A 15,157-nucleotide genomic window follows, 5' to 3' on the forward strand; every position below is an offset into this window, starting at 1 on the left:
TTTGTTAAACTAAGTTTTAATTAATCATTTTTTCTAAAAAAAAATTTATAACATTAATTGCGGGGGATAAATGATTCATGTAAGATAGGCATGTAAACAGAATAATGTTTATGGATCGACGTCGTACCAAGGCGTTCTTGAAAATTACAATTTGTCAAAGGAGTTGAATCAGTTAAAATTCATTTCTGGCATTATTACAAGCCTCGATCAAAATCGCAAACGCAATATCACAGACCTTTCGTGTTAAGGGGGTGACAGGGGCCTCTATGAAAAATTTGATAGATCTTGCACCCCCCCCCCCCTACGTTTTAGGAAAAGTTTCTCATCGATCTTCATGTTTTTTAAGCTAAATGGATAGCGAATCTGATTTTCCTCATTTGCCTAAAAATTAAAAGGTGAAAAGAAGTAAAACTTATATCTATTACCTGTATCAAGATATGAACTTACCAAAGCTTCCTCATTGACTGCTTCACGAATCAGGGTCAAATTTAACTCCTTGTCGGAATCTGTCCGTTTTGTTCCGTAAAAAGAACTTAGAGAAGTTAAAATTGCTTTCCTCTATAATGTCGGAGGAAAATCATTATGCTCTTGAATCTGATTCTGCGATAGAGTTTCCTCTGAAAATGCCTAAGTAGACAATAACTCAACTTTCGATCGCTTTGTTTTCAAATTTTCAACCGCTCTGCGACTTCGACAAAAGTGTTACTATTCCGCCAAGCTTCAACCGTTTTTTTTTTCAATTGTACAAGTGAATTTTCTTTTCTGTTTCACTTTATCATAATAAAATAGTGTTGTTTCGTCAAAAGTAGTGTCATATTTATTTATCATAATAATCAAATACTTGCAACATTGTTGTACTATTTTTTGTTACGTCATCTTAATCAAAGCGACTTTCTAGGTCATCACAAAAAAGAAAGCATGGAGCATTGTTATTGTCATAATTTGCAACAACTGTAAATATAAGAAATAAGGTATCATTTTTGGATGTATATCAGGATATAAATACGGGTTGGTACGTGATCAAATCTACCATAAAGCCCTTCCGATATACTTTCAAAAATGATACCTTATTTCTTAATGAATTAGTTGATTTGTTTGATTATTAATTATTAAATCAATAAGTTCTTGTACAATAGCAAAATTTTCAAAAAATAACACACAATTGACCTTATCGAGAAACCTTGAACTGTTTAGCAGCCGAAATCTTATTGAAATTTTAGGTCTTTCTACCTTTCAGGTGAAAGACCTTTTGTATATCGTATTAGGTCTTTCTACCTTTGAGAGACAGCTTTTTTATTTCTAAAGATATTGAATTTTTTCTTTATGTAATTTACCATTAAAAGTTATGGTACCAAATGACCCTTTGTTTAATAACTCCCAGAATTAACAGAGTTATTGCCCTTGTGTATGAAAAGTTTGTTATCGCTTCTTCTCTTAAACCCTTAGAGGTAGAAACTTGAAACTTTTACCAATGTTCACTTAGAGAGTTCTGCAATCTATTCATATCGAAAGGGACCCTGAAAGTTTTGAGAAACCAATCAAAACACTTACAACTTTTAACCATACGTCGTAGAGACATCAAACCGATGACCGAAAAGTAAAAGGTCATTTGAAAATCTCTGTATTAATGCATTTTAATACTCCTTATAAACTGTTAGAGGTCGAGGGTTGATATTTTAACCAATATCTTCAGTACACTTCAGGCTCCTTTAATCTTTTAATATCGAAAGGGTCCGAGATCCTTCTCTCTCTCTCTCTCTCTCTCTCTCTCTCTCTCTCTCTCTCTCTCTCTCTCTCTCTCTCTCTCTCTCTCTCTCTCTCTCTCTCTCTCTCTCTCTCTCTCTCTCTCTCTCTATAAAACGTTGGCGTTGGACAGTTGAATGTAATGATTTTAGGGTCGTGAGTTCGGAATCTGCAGTCGGCGCTTGTTAGATTAGCGTTGAAAACATTTACCGCGCTATATTTCGGCCCACATAGTATGCTTACGCTTTATAAACCCTTTGTGTACTATGCGAAAATAAATGAGTAGCGAATATATAGAGACACACTGACAGGAGAAATATTGATGTGTCGTAGTGCTAAATCGTAGTACCTTTGCTAACGATACATTGTATACTGAATCAAATTGTGCAGTGAGAAGAAACTTTGCAATAAAGGATTAATTGTACACTTGTGGTCTTATAAAGACATGTGACAAATTATCAAAATTATTATAAATTAAATGATGTTAACAGACTTCTGTTAACGACTTAGATTTGTTATCCTTTTTTCACCGTTGGATACTTTTTTCGCAAGTTTCCAAAGCTGTAACTTAGAAATGCATAGGTGTCACATATTAAGATTGCAGATTGCATTTTTTGCATTTCATATCTTTTATCAATACAAGTAGTTAGAATTATAACATATTCGAACATATACTAAACACACAAAATATACCTCCCCAAATGACCATAAAAACCACAAATGTTGTATTTCTTAAGGCATGAATACTAGTATTCATGAAATGTGAATCAAAACTATGTGCGATCTCGTTGCGAGCAACGAGCAGGTCTTCCTTTCGATTTTCGTCTCATTGTTGGCAACGCCTGAAAGAAACGGACGAAACTTCAATAGCATATAAAATTATCCAACAAAACGTCCATCATCCAAGAAAGTATCAAGTCTTCTTTTTTGTTGTCTATCTAATAAGGAACTGCGGAAAAGAAAATAAGGAAGTTTGACTTAAATGACGAACAAATTGAGATACAAAAAAAACTTTTGAGCAATTTTCATTTTCTAATATTCCTGAAATGTCCTTGTAATTGTATTGAACTATCTCTAATAAAGAACATTAAATGTACATTTCCGGGGGGGTTGGGGGGGGGGGGGTTGGGGGTTGCTATTGTCAATGTTTTCACAAACTTAAAATAGAACAGTAGTCATTCACCATTTGTAAACTAATTGTAAATCTAGCGCAGACATAAATTGGGGCTTGATTCTGGGTGGCCAGGCGCACGTCCAACATTCTAACCACTACGCAACGAGAACCATCGCTTCAATGACCAAAATCTACATAATGCGTTGATCGGTTTTATAATAAATACATTCTGTATAATCATATGAAGGCGTTTCTTTCAACCCTAAAAATATAAAACAAGAATATTGAAAAAACAAAAAGGTTATAAATTGTAAATTTCCTTCCGATGACATCAGAAAATACTAGGCGCCTATGATGTTGATTCGGCAGGAATCTGGGCGCACAGGGAGAGTAAAAATGTCATCGATTAATTTTGAACATATTTCAAATTATAACCATTATTTTGTTTCTGTTGGACGTAAAATAGGTAGAATAAAGTTTGAAATGCAAATGGTTTTTTTTTTGTTCAAACCGATACAGAGCAAATTGAAGTTATAGACATTTAAATCCTAGTTGATTCTTGTCGATGATTCCTGCAAACTTACATTCGTTTGCTTCCAAATTCTTTTACAAGTTTCATGATCTAATGACATTATCTTTAAAGCTGGTACAAAGATTAATTTGCCTAATTCAATGTTATCACACTGTGTTCCTGTGTAGAACTCTAATCTTCTTCAGTCTCACTACCACTTCCGCTCAAAGGGTCATTGCTGACCTGACGTAATAGATCTGCAACAGGTATTTCTCGCATTATCACCGGTGTGAGATCGGTTTGTCCGGTGTGAGACAGCAGTGTGAGATTTTTCTGTCTTACACTGTGTATAATACGGAAGCCCGTTGGTGCCACGTGTGAAAAATATTTTATCTGGCGGCCGCCAGATAATTATTTGGCGGCCGCCACATAATTTTCTGGCGGCCGCCATATAATTTTCTGGCGGCCGCCACATAATTATTTGGCGGCCACCACATATTTATTTGGCGGCCGCCACATAATTATTTGGCGGCCACCACATAAAACCTGGCTTCCTGATGCGCGCGCATGTTTTAATGGGAGCTTTTTAGGGAGTTGTGGATACACTCTAATTTATTAGTTTTATTAATTATTTCTGAAACTTGACATTAAATATCAATTGCAGAGCTTAGGATTTTGAAAAACTGGTTGAGTTGAATGTATAGAAGACTTTGTTGTTAGAATCTAGAATGAATTTCATATTACTTTGTGCCTTGTATTATACATGTATGTTGTAAAACATGGTATTTTAGAGTTGATTCTGAACTTTTAAAACTGAAGTAAACACCCGTTCAGGAAATCTTAACATTAAAAAACCTTAACTTGAGAGGAATTTTATGTAAACATGTATAAGTAAAGGAACGCACTGCCTTCTATATGTTTTAATTTTGGTATAAGAATTTACGCATATAAAAGTCAGCTTTATTGACCACGACAGCTAGTACAGGCAATATTATCACGAGAGCAGATCCATCTATGACTTTATAAGGATAAACAAGGATAAGTGTGAACTAGCATTCGTGGCCATAAAAATGAAACTATTTAACTGACTGTGTTGTTAAACTTTTATTACAAATCACATGAAAGGCAGTACAATAAAAAGACCGCGATCGGCCACAGTCTCTCTGGGTAAATCAAAGTACTGAGAGTACTGAAAGGCGGGGTCTTGAAAGTTTGAATTTGTAATTGTTTACGTTTTCCTCCGTTATGTTCCAAAAATTATGAGTTTGAATTAGTTGTTTCAATCTACATGTAGTATGCTAAAGTTCAGCGTTTTGCAATTGCCTGAAACTTTGTCATAATTTTGCTAAATCCCGACCGGGACTGTTCTTCATAATTGTAGAAAATTGACACAACGGTATATTATGTAAAATAAGACCCCAAGAAATTTTTTAGAAAACTACAACTAACCGGGAAAACAAAACAACCATATTTAGTAGGGATGACAAATTGGTTAATTTTTAGTACTCGGTTACTTGGACGTTTTTCCGATCGAGTACCCGGGTACTCGTTAAGAGTGTAAATAAATCTGAACAAGTACATTGAGAACTGTAAAAACTTGGTCACTTTTGTAGAAATTCCTCCTTACAATGTATGTTTAAGACAAATGTGATTTAACATGTTTGTCGTTCCCCCCGTATAGAATAAGCTAGTTTACTCGCACAGCTGATATTTTACGATTTTTGAATCTTCAGTTCTTTTAAAATATTTCCAGACCTTTGAAGTTTAGGTCTGTTCAATTTCTCTACTGTGTGCTATCTAATTTATATAATAGACTATATAAACGACAATGTTCAGTGAAAACAAATCATTAAAGTAAGCCAAAAAATAAGGGTCGAAGACAGCCAAAGGTGAGAAAGCTAGGTAACAGGTGCTTGGTCACGATAATTACTATAGCATTGAATCATGATTTTTTAAAGTATACACTCTCATAACTGCAGCGGTGTGTGCATACAAATTGAGTAACGCGCGGTAGTATATGGTGGCATATCTCTGCCCCCTGTGTGCAAGTTAGTTTTCTCTTAATTTGTTGACATACAAGATAAATATGTTGACATGCAAGATAGTTATGTCAGCATGCAACATAACTATGTTGACATGCAAGAAAACTGCAATCAAATAAGAGTTATAAAAAATCTCAAATATCGCTAGCATGTGACATCCAAGATGCTAGATATGCTACCTATTGATGTCAACATGCAACTTCTTTATGTTAACATGCAACTTCTTTATGTCAACATGCAATTTAGTTATGTTAACATGCAAGATAAATATGTTGACATGCAACTTATAAGTTGCATGTCAACAAATTTATCTCGCATGTAAACATAACTAATTCATATTATAAAACTGTGCGTAATTTAAATACACGTGCGTAATTCAAATACAGATTAGAAACTACTTGCCATGCAAAATAACATAACGTTGATTTTAAAATTGATAATAATCGATAAAATCAACTCCCGACAGTACTTCAGTACTTCGATTATCTTCTTAAAATTGAAATAAGTCCTATTCATTTACATGTACTACCACACAATAAATTAAAGATTTAAAACATAGCAACCATGCGTTATCTCTGAATTCATAGGTCTAATATTGGTGCGAGATATTTATCAATGGGAGAAAGATCAGCTGAGTTTCTGATGAGAGGCATTAAGATATTGATGAAGAAATCTTTTAAATCATGAATATGACTGGTTTTGCCCGTTATAAAGTATAGAAAATGTCTCATAACATTAAAACAAATTACATGATTGTATATTCCAACTAAGCCGGACAACATGAACATTAACATTTAACTTGGTTCTTCAATCGATAAGATTGTATATATCAATTAATCTATTGGTCACCCATAATGTATAATCTATATAGATTTTGCTTACAAAAATATGACTTGATTCATTCACTTTTGGTCTCCATTTTCTTGTTTTATCGATTTGAAAAGCAGATGACTGAATTTGGAGTATGATTTTTAATGAACGAATTTATTTTTTACCTATTAATTTTGTATGAATCGCTGCCAAAAAAATCATGACAGGTACAATGTAAGAAGGTCTAAAAAAATCAAAATGGCTACTGCGACAATTTGTTTTATTGTTATAGTACTTGGAATAATCTTATTGTAAAAAAGAAATATTTCTAACGTTAGATGCCTGTGTTTGTTATCGGTATACAAATGTTAACTTTGTTCGGTAATTCAACAGTTTGAGAGTTTTCGGAGTTTCCATAAACCTTGTATAACAGATACCGTCCGACTTAAAGATTTTCCCTTTGATCACAAAATAAATTAATATAACGATTTAAATTATATACCTAAATATAGTTGTTTTGATTTTCCCGGTCAGTTGTAGTTTTTTAAAAATTTTCTTGGGGTCTTATTTTACATAATATACCGTTGTGTCAATTTTCTACAACTATGAAGAACAGTCCCGGTCGGGATTTAGCAAAATTATGACAAAGTATCAGGCAATTGCAAAAAGCTGAACTTTAGCATACTACATGTAGATTGAAACAACTAATTCAAACTCATAATTTTTGGAACATATCGGAGGAAAACGTGAACAATTACAAATTCAAACTTTCAAGACCCCGCCTTTCAGTACTCTCAGTACTTTGATTTACCCAGAGAGTCTGTGGCCGATCGCGGTCTTTTTATTGTACTGCCTTTCATGTGATTTGGAATAAAAGTTTAACAACACAGTCAATTAAATAGTTTCATTTTTATGGCCACGAATGCTAGTACACACTTATCCTAGTTTATCCTTATAAAGTCATAGATGGATCTGCTCTCGTGATAATATTGCCTGTACTAGCTGTCGGTGTCAATAAAGCTTACTTTAATCTGCGTTGGTAAATTCTTATACCAAAATTAAAACATATAGAAGGCAGTGCGTTCCTTTACTTATACATGTTTACATAATATTCCTCTCAAGTTAAGGTTTTTTAATGTTAAGATTTCCTGAACGGATGTTTAGATCAGTTTTAAAAGTTCAGAATCAACTCTAAAATACCATCTTTTATAGAACATACATGTATAATACAAGGCACAAAGTAATATAAAATTCATTCTAGATTCTATCAACAAAGTCTTCTATACATTCAACTCAACCAGTTTCTCAAAATCCTAAACTCTGCAATTGATATTTAATGTCAAGTTTCAGAAATAATTAATAAAACTAATTAATTAGTGTGTATCCACAACTTCGAATTCCTAAAAAGCTCCAATTAAAACATGCGTGCGCATCAGGAAGCCAGGTTTTATGTGGCAACCGCCAAATAATTATGTGGCGGCCGCCAGAAAATTATATGGCGGCCGCCAGAAAATTATCTGGCGGCCGCCAGATAAAATATTTTTCCTACTTGGCACCAACGGGCTTCCGTAGTATTACTACGCCGTTTTAAAACGTAAACAAACGTTGTCTGCTGTAGGGAAATGCAAAATAGGGCATTGAGGTTGCTTAATTTTAAAATTACAATCAATTTTTTATATTTTAATTGAAAAAACTGTCGTATTCTTTCATTTAACTTGCACTATTTGAAGCACGCGGAGGGATAAACCGAAAGTAATCTTTTGAACGTCATAACAGAAAGTTGTCAAACATCATTTTTTAGACTAATATAATGCGAGGAAAATATTCATTCATTATATACTCGTGTAGGATAGTGAAATGCCACCTCGGGGCCAAGATTCACGGTCTAGGACTCGGCAAAGCCTCGTCCTAGACCGTGAATCTTGTCCCCTCGGTGGATAGTGAAATTCCACCTCGGGGCCAAGATTCACGGTCTAGGACTCGGCAAAGCCTCGTCCTAGACCGTGAATCTTGTCCCCTCGGTGGAATTTCACTATCCCACACTCGTAATAATGAATGATTCTATTAATCCCATTCCTCGAGATATGTACATGTATCACAGGTTATAACCGATTCATCAATTTTTATAAGATCATCAAAGCTACACCTAAACAAGTCAAGCGAAAGCGCAAGATAGACAGAGGCATAATGAAGAAACTTACTGCTTATGTATCTTGCTTTTATTCATATTTTGCTATCCTTTTTCCTTTCCATTACATTTTTTTTATATGAATGCCACTTTATTGTTTTCATATCCATGCTTATCAAATTTCACCTTGACTTTTTTTATTCTTTATGTTGTGCTTCACTATTCCTTTCTTATTTGTGTAAATTTTTACTTCTTTCTTTTATATTCATACATGTACCTATTCTTTACTTCATCATTATACTTATCTCTATTACAAACGTGAATTCGATTATGCAAAGAATGATCGAAGCGCTTTTAATGAAGACGAATACAAGTTGTGTGAATTTAATGTTGCATTATGACGCTAAGTGGCGTTTTCTTCGCTTTAATTCATTTATGAAAACGACACTAACCATCTTTATTAAAAGATTCAGTATAAGGAAGATTTAGTCAACTTTTTAACAAGGTTTAATATAGGAAGGTTAAAATAAGATACGCTGAGCATCTTTTTACTCTCTTTATATATCCATATATCATGCACGGTTCCAAAAAAAAAAAATACAATTCCGGGAAGGGGGGGGGGGGGGGGTCCGAATGATAATAATACCCCCTGCAAACGAGGTTAGGGAGGTATATAGGAATCACCTTGTCTCCGTCTTTCTGTCTGTCAGTCTATTTGTAGAACAAATATTTTCGTCTAAGATTTCTCAGCAACTATCTATCGCAGATGCTTGGAATTTGAACACACTATTGTTTAGGTATGCTATATGTTGGGATATATTTTTGTACCAATCGGACGTCAACTTTCTGATAAATGTTGACTTTGTTTATTTTAAGCCAAAATTTTGAAACAAATTTTCGTCAAAGATTTCTCAGCTATTATACGTTGCAGATGCTTGAAATTTTAACACACTATTTGTATAGGTATGCCATATTGTGGGATTTATTTTTGTTCCAATCAGCCGTCAACTTCCTGTTAAATGACGACTTTGCTTAAATTGCATATTCATATCAGAGTGGGGGTATCACTAGTGAGCATTGGCTCACAGATATCTTGTTATTAGATATCATGTGCAGATCCAAACGTTTAGGATCCAGACATCCCTCCATACCTGGAAAAATCTAAGTTTTAAATTCACATACTACTTGTAGAGTTATTGAAAATAAGCTTTGGATTCCCACTTCCCCCGGTAAAATTATCCAACTGACTCTTTTCTCTTCCTTCCGTAGGTAATATATTTTCTTGATCCGTGCATTTACATGTACATTTGTACATACAAAATGTACATATGTATTCTAACAATACAAAGCTTTATGTAGCTGCGTTTTTTTTTAAATAAAGGAGTGCAGCGATTGTATCGAACACAATGTTGCCTGTCACTATAATGCAGCATTAAAATTTACACGAATTGTATTTTTCTGAATTGAATGCACTTTTTGGTTTGCGTAATCAAATTAACGTATATCTGTAATGCAAAGGTTGTTCGATTTGTAAACAAATGTGTACTGTACGATATCTCAAAAGCATTTGACTCAAAAAGTGAACTGAACATTACATCCCAAGCTTTAAAAGGTTTGAAATCAAAGCGATTAAAAATCAAACTTTTAGTCTCTAAATCTATCAATGAAATGCGTCACGGTACTGATTTATGTAAACATCTGAGGCACTGACTGATGACTGAGCCAAGGGCTTGTCGAGACCAGATAAGAACTTTTTATGGTTTGGAAAAAGGACAAAGTCGAATGGAGCAATAGATCTGTACAGTTTGGTTTGACAAGACGGTAACCTCCGACGACTTTTACAAGCACGTGATGTCTGTGATGGAGCATCATCACAAAGAAGACGAACATGCCTAAATCCTGACACAGTGCGTCGTTCATGATATTTCTTGGGATTTCCTGTGTATCTCAGACCTGTAACACTTTCGTCCTTCGGCACTGGAATTTATACGGCTATATCATCACATGAAAAGAATATTAGTAATTGTGCAATACGGCTTATGTTTCTTATGGCAACTACAGGCCTTCAACATCTTCTAGATGGTATCCTGCGCAATCATTCAATGATACAATGCTTGATATGTAGAATCAAATTATTTTTATCATTTTTGTATATACTGTGTCCAAATATTTTCTTAATTGCTTTCTTAACATTCTTTTAACTTGAAAAAAAACCCCAGCATGGCTGGGATATTTAGAGGACTTGGCAGGGATAAAATAACATAAACTGAAATGGATGATTTACATGTATACATTCACGTGGTATTAATTCTTTTCGTTGCAGCTGACTGGAAAAAAAAAATAGCAAACTTTTTTTTTATTTCAAATCAGTGAGTCGGTATTTAGTGGGTCGTTCTCTAAATTTTGTTCTTTATGTCAAATTTTACTATAATTTTTATTGTTCCAAATAAGAATTTCAGATAAAATACTGTTTTAAAGGAAAAACATTGTCTCCTCTCATTCAACTTCCCCGTTTTATGCATACAGCATTTATTAATATAGACCGACGTACCTGTAGAACACAATATGTTAATTCTTTAAAAAGTACTACAAATCTGTCGTGTTGCAAATTCATTTGCACATTTTAAACCAACTTTGTTAGATACATGTATAAAGTATCTGCCCAATAGTAACAAGAGACCTATGGGACACATCGCTCACCTGAACAACAGTTCCTTGTAACATTCTATTTCGTAGCATATGCTATTTCTATTTTAAACTTTGAACCTCTTCAAAAATGGGAAAAGGTTACAGACGGACGGACGGATGCCGGACAACAGGTGATCAGAAAAGCAAACTTGAACCTTCGGTTTAGGTTTAGGTCTTCTTTACGCCCACACAAGTGGGAAAAGAACTGAATGCATTATTATGATGTCCACGAACTCCTGCACCTAAATTGTGAAATCCATGGCCCCTGAGTCAGAGGGTTCAGGCTGTGGGGGGGGGGGGGGGGGGGTATGGCCATATAGTGTTAATGGACTATAATGTAATTTAGAAGATGTATGATCAGAATACTATGCAAATATTTTTATTTATTGAAACAAAAACAGTTTTTGAAGTCTTTAAATAAACAAATAGACTCGTTAATAGTAAAGTAATAATTGGCTAACCGAATCACTGATAAACAGTACAAGTAAAATGATTTTGGTATATATACCAGAAGGTATTTTCAAATTTACACATGTAGAAATCTCAGTTGTTGGACCAGAAGTGAAAAACGTCTACTATGGATCAACTTTTTAAGCTGTTCTCTTTTATGTTTTTGTTTAAATGCCCACGGGGGTGGGGGTGGGGTTCTGTTTGCCCCTGGGGGTAGGGGATGGAAGGTTGTTTTAAATATAACATGTCTATTAGCCACCTTGTTTTAGTGAAAAATATTTTCTTGTACCTTTTGAATATCAAGTCATGCATTCTATTATGATCTTTATAAGTTTTTCGCTAAATTATAGGGTTTTTTATTAGTCCTTTTTGAAAGATTTCAAGCAAAATGTGGTCATCATTACAATATTATAATTTGTTTTTACTCCAGAATGAAACTTAACTACATGCATATATGAGACTCCTCGACAAGTTTGTGTATGGGATATGGTACTCAGGTGACCGTTAAGGCCTATTGGCATCTTGTTACTTTTAAAAATTGATATCCCGTATGAAAATAATAATTCCCATAAGAGATATAATTTCCTATAGGAAATATTGAAAATCTTACAGGACTTATTAAAAATCCTATGGAAATTATATTTCCTATTGGAGAAAACTAATTTTATTGTTAATAAATATATTTTTGGGAACAAATTTTGTAATTATTCATAAGATATATGTGTCAATTTTATATATCTTTGTAAAATCAAGTCGACATTATAAATGTATAATAAGCAGATGTGCCCATACAGGGGTATAACCATTAACATCCCATGGTCAAGATACCCAGGAAGTTTGATAGTTGCGGACAACAGGGTCTTCGGGTGTTAGGTGCCAAGGATGTTTTTTCATCATAGATCAATTAACACGTTCAGCATCGAATCTCAGTGTATAACTATTGTTGTAATATAACATGTCAGATGACATTGTGAATATTATCTCATTATCAATTTCTCGGTTCTGGCTGCTGAACGCAAATTATTTCATAAACTTTGTTCCTGCAGGAATTTGATTCAAACAGGTAGATTCCCTATAGGAATTTAAAATTTTCTATCTGATTTTACAATCCTATAGGAGTTTTGTTCAAATCATATCGCATTTAAATTCCTATAGGATCTTTTTTCATTCCGGTAGGTAATTCGAAATATCCTATAGAAAATTTGTTTTTCCTATGGGAAAATTTATTTCCAGCATACTATTTACGACTTCCAGATTAAAACATTCTTAAAACATCATTAAAGCCCTCATAATAAATATAAAAGAAATCACCCAATATATTGCCAGTTTAGGTGGCAAAACAATCTGGTTCAACGTACTTTGTGTGTGACTTGTACATGCATTTTGTTGTAGAAGTTTTGAAAGAATATATTTATTGGGAAACATGCATTTTACAGTTAGTAATATTTTGAAATGTACAAAAAGATAACCAGAAACAGCACGTTTTATCAGTGGGCAAAAATGTATTTATTTAATTGAAGGCACTGTAGCTCTCTGATCTGTTTCAGATATCTGCAGCTAGGGCTCTGGTATAGTACATGCATAAAAAATCAAACCTAGTTTTTTTTTTCAATAGATATGTAGATACATAATTTTTAAATACTTTTATGTGATTTTAACCATATACGAGATAGAAAACGCACAAGTTATATCGTCGATATGATAAAAATCATACAGCATATCTCAAATCATAGGGACTCTTTAAGGAGTGCAGATTTATTGAACTCAAAAGCGATGTATTTTAAAAAAATATATATATACTGATATTATTGTTTGAACCCCTGCAAATGTACCTACTTATTCATTAAATTACAAATACAGTATAGAGAAACAATCCTTTTCAGCATAATTGTTTTCTCGTATTGACAGCTATGGGAGTTATTAGTCATCAACCACACAGATGTTAACGTCGGGCTCTTGTATAATTGGAAAAATGTCACACTAAAAACACATCGCGCAACTCGTTTAGCGTAAAAACAAAACTGGAGAGAGAAGGAAGGTCGCCTTGAAAGCTGACACAAACACACTCTCTATCTCTATTTCTAAGTTAATAAGCATTGGATCGATGTCCATAAATGGGATTCAAGATGGTAAAGCAATGGTAATGTAATATTTGTTGTTGACAAGATAATGGCCCCTCTTAGTTCAATCTAAATCTTTTATGAAATGGAAATGAACTCTTCTACTGATAGGAATGACCATTTTTTTTAGATTTCAGGATCAAAGTTTGCTTCGGATGTAAGTAAAGATACACGATCCTTGTAGAACTAAGTATTGTAAATATGGAAAAGGTTCTACATTTCAAATGTGTCGACAAAATTTAACTTTTGAAGAGACTATACATAATACTGATTAAGTCCTGCACAATATACACAAAGAATAATAATAAAAAGTTTTAAAGTTGCATAAAATCAATTTTGCTCTTAATCAGTGTGATGAAAACCGTCTGTAAACTTTTACACTAAAACCTAGTCTAGGCCAATTTCAACCAAATTTAGCACAAAGCGTCCCTATGGAAAGATAAACATAAATGTTAGGCCAATTTTAATTGAAAGCAGAGAAAAGTGTCCAGTTTCGAGTTATAAGCAAGATACAGATCTTTGATCACAATTCTGTTTGTACACAGAGTTGAGGCCATGCTGTAGTTCGTTTACATTTTAGCTGAATGTCATAAACACATGTGAACAAAAACATGACTCAAACCTAGCTCTGTATCTTGCTTATAATTCTACGATTGACGTTAGAATTTTGGTTGATCTTAAAAAAGTTTAGAAATGTCTTGCTTAACTTATATACATGTAGTTGTACAGAAAAATGAAAGAATGATATGATAACTTTCTGAGACCCGATCCTGTACGATGAATAAATTAAATATACACCAATTTTGATAGTTTTTCAAAAGGAGTAAATAAAAACGACATCTTTTTAACAGTTCCCATAGTCACTATGAGGATAATTGCATTATAGTTGTTCAAAAGAAAATATTGCAGCGGAAAATATTCTTTGTAGCCATTTGTTGTTTATGAATAAAAATGAAAATAACGAGTGGACCTTAGCTCAATAGTTTTATATGCCTATCAATTAATTAAATGATTATAGCATAGCTCTTTAAGATATCATGTGACAACATTTTTCAGTCGAGTTTATTCATCAAACAAGTAAGGTTTTAAAACGTCACAAGAGATAATGCCATTATTTATAAAGAAGAAGACCAATGAAAAATTGAATGGTTTTAATTTAAGGAATTGAGCGCATTGAGGTACAATTTTCTTCTTCACATGTAGGATTTTTTTAATAGAATACTATAACTTGCCAGAAGTTGAGGGTGAAAATGTATCTATATGCTCTCATATATTTTGATCACTTTATTAACTGGGGAGGGGTAAAATTCTCTAAACCTCTCCTCCATACGAAGTATAACCTTTTAAAAAGTAAGTGTAGTATCCCTGCGGCGCAAAATATCTAAATATTTCAAGTCACTCCCTCCGGTGTCAAACTAAGTGCAAACAAGTAATCTGCATTACACCAACGATGATATTCTGCTATGGTTGAAAACTTTGAGTAGATTGGACCCCACCCTACATTCCCATCATATTTGACATCCTTTAACTCAGTAGATATACTGATATACT

At 33.6% G+C, this 15,157-nt stretch overlaps 1 protein-coding gene across 1 annotated transcript in view; it reads left to right on the plus strand.

Annotated features, from left to right (window-relative positions):
• The first annotated feature begins 3,615 nt into the window (after positions 1-3,615).
• Positions 3,616-15,157, plus strand: part of LOC105329299 (limbic system-associated membrane protein) — a 43,002-nt gene continuing 31,460 nt past the window's right edge. The window contains exon 1 of the mRNA XM_066088863.1: positions 3,616-3,634. The gene's annotated coding sequence lies outside the window, so the exon portion shown is untranslated. The remainder of the gene's footprint in view (positions 3,635-15,157) is intronic.

Source organism: Magallana gigas, chromosome 6 (assembly GCF_963853765.1).
Source record: "Magallana gigas chromosome 6, xbMagGiga1.1, whole genome shotgun sequence".
NCBI classification, from domain to species: domain Eukaryota; kingdom Metazoa; phylum Mollusca; class Bivalvia; order Ostreida; family Ostreidae; genus Magallana; species Magallana gigas.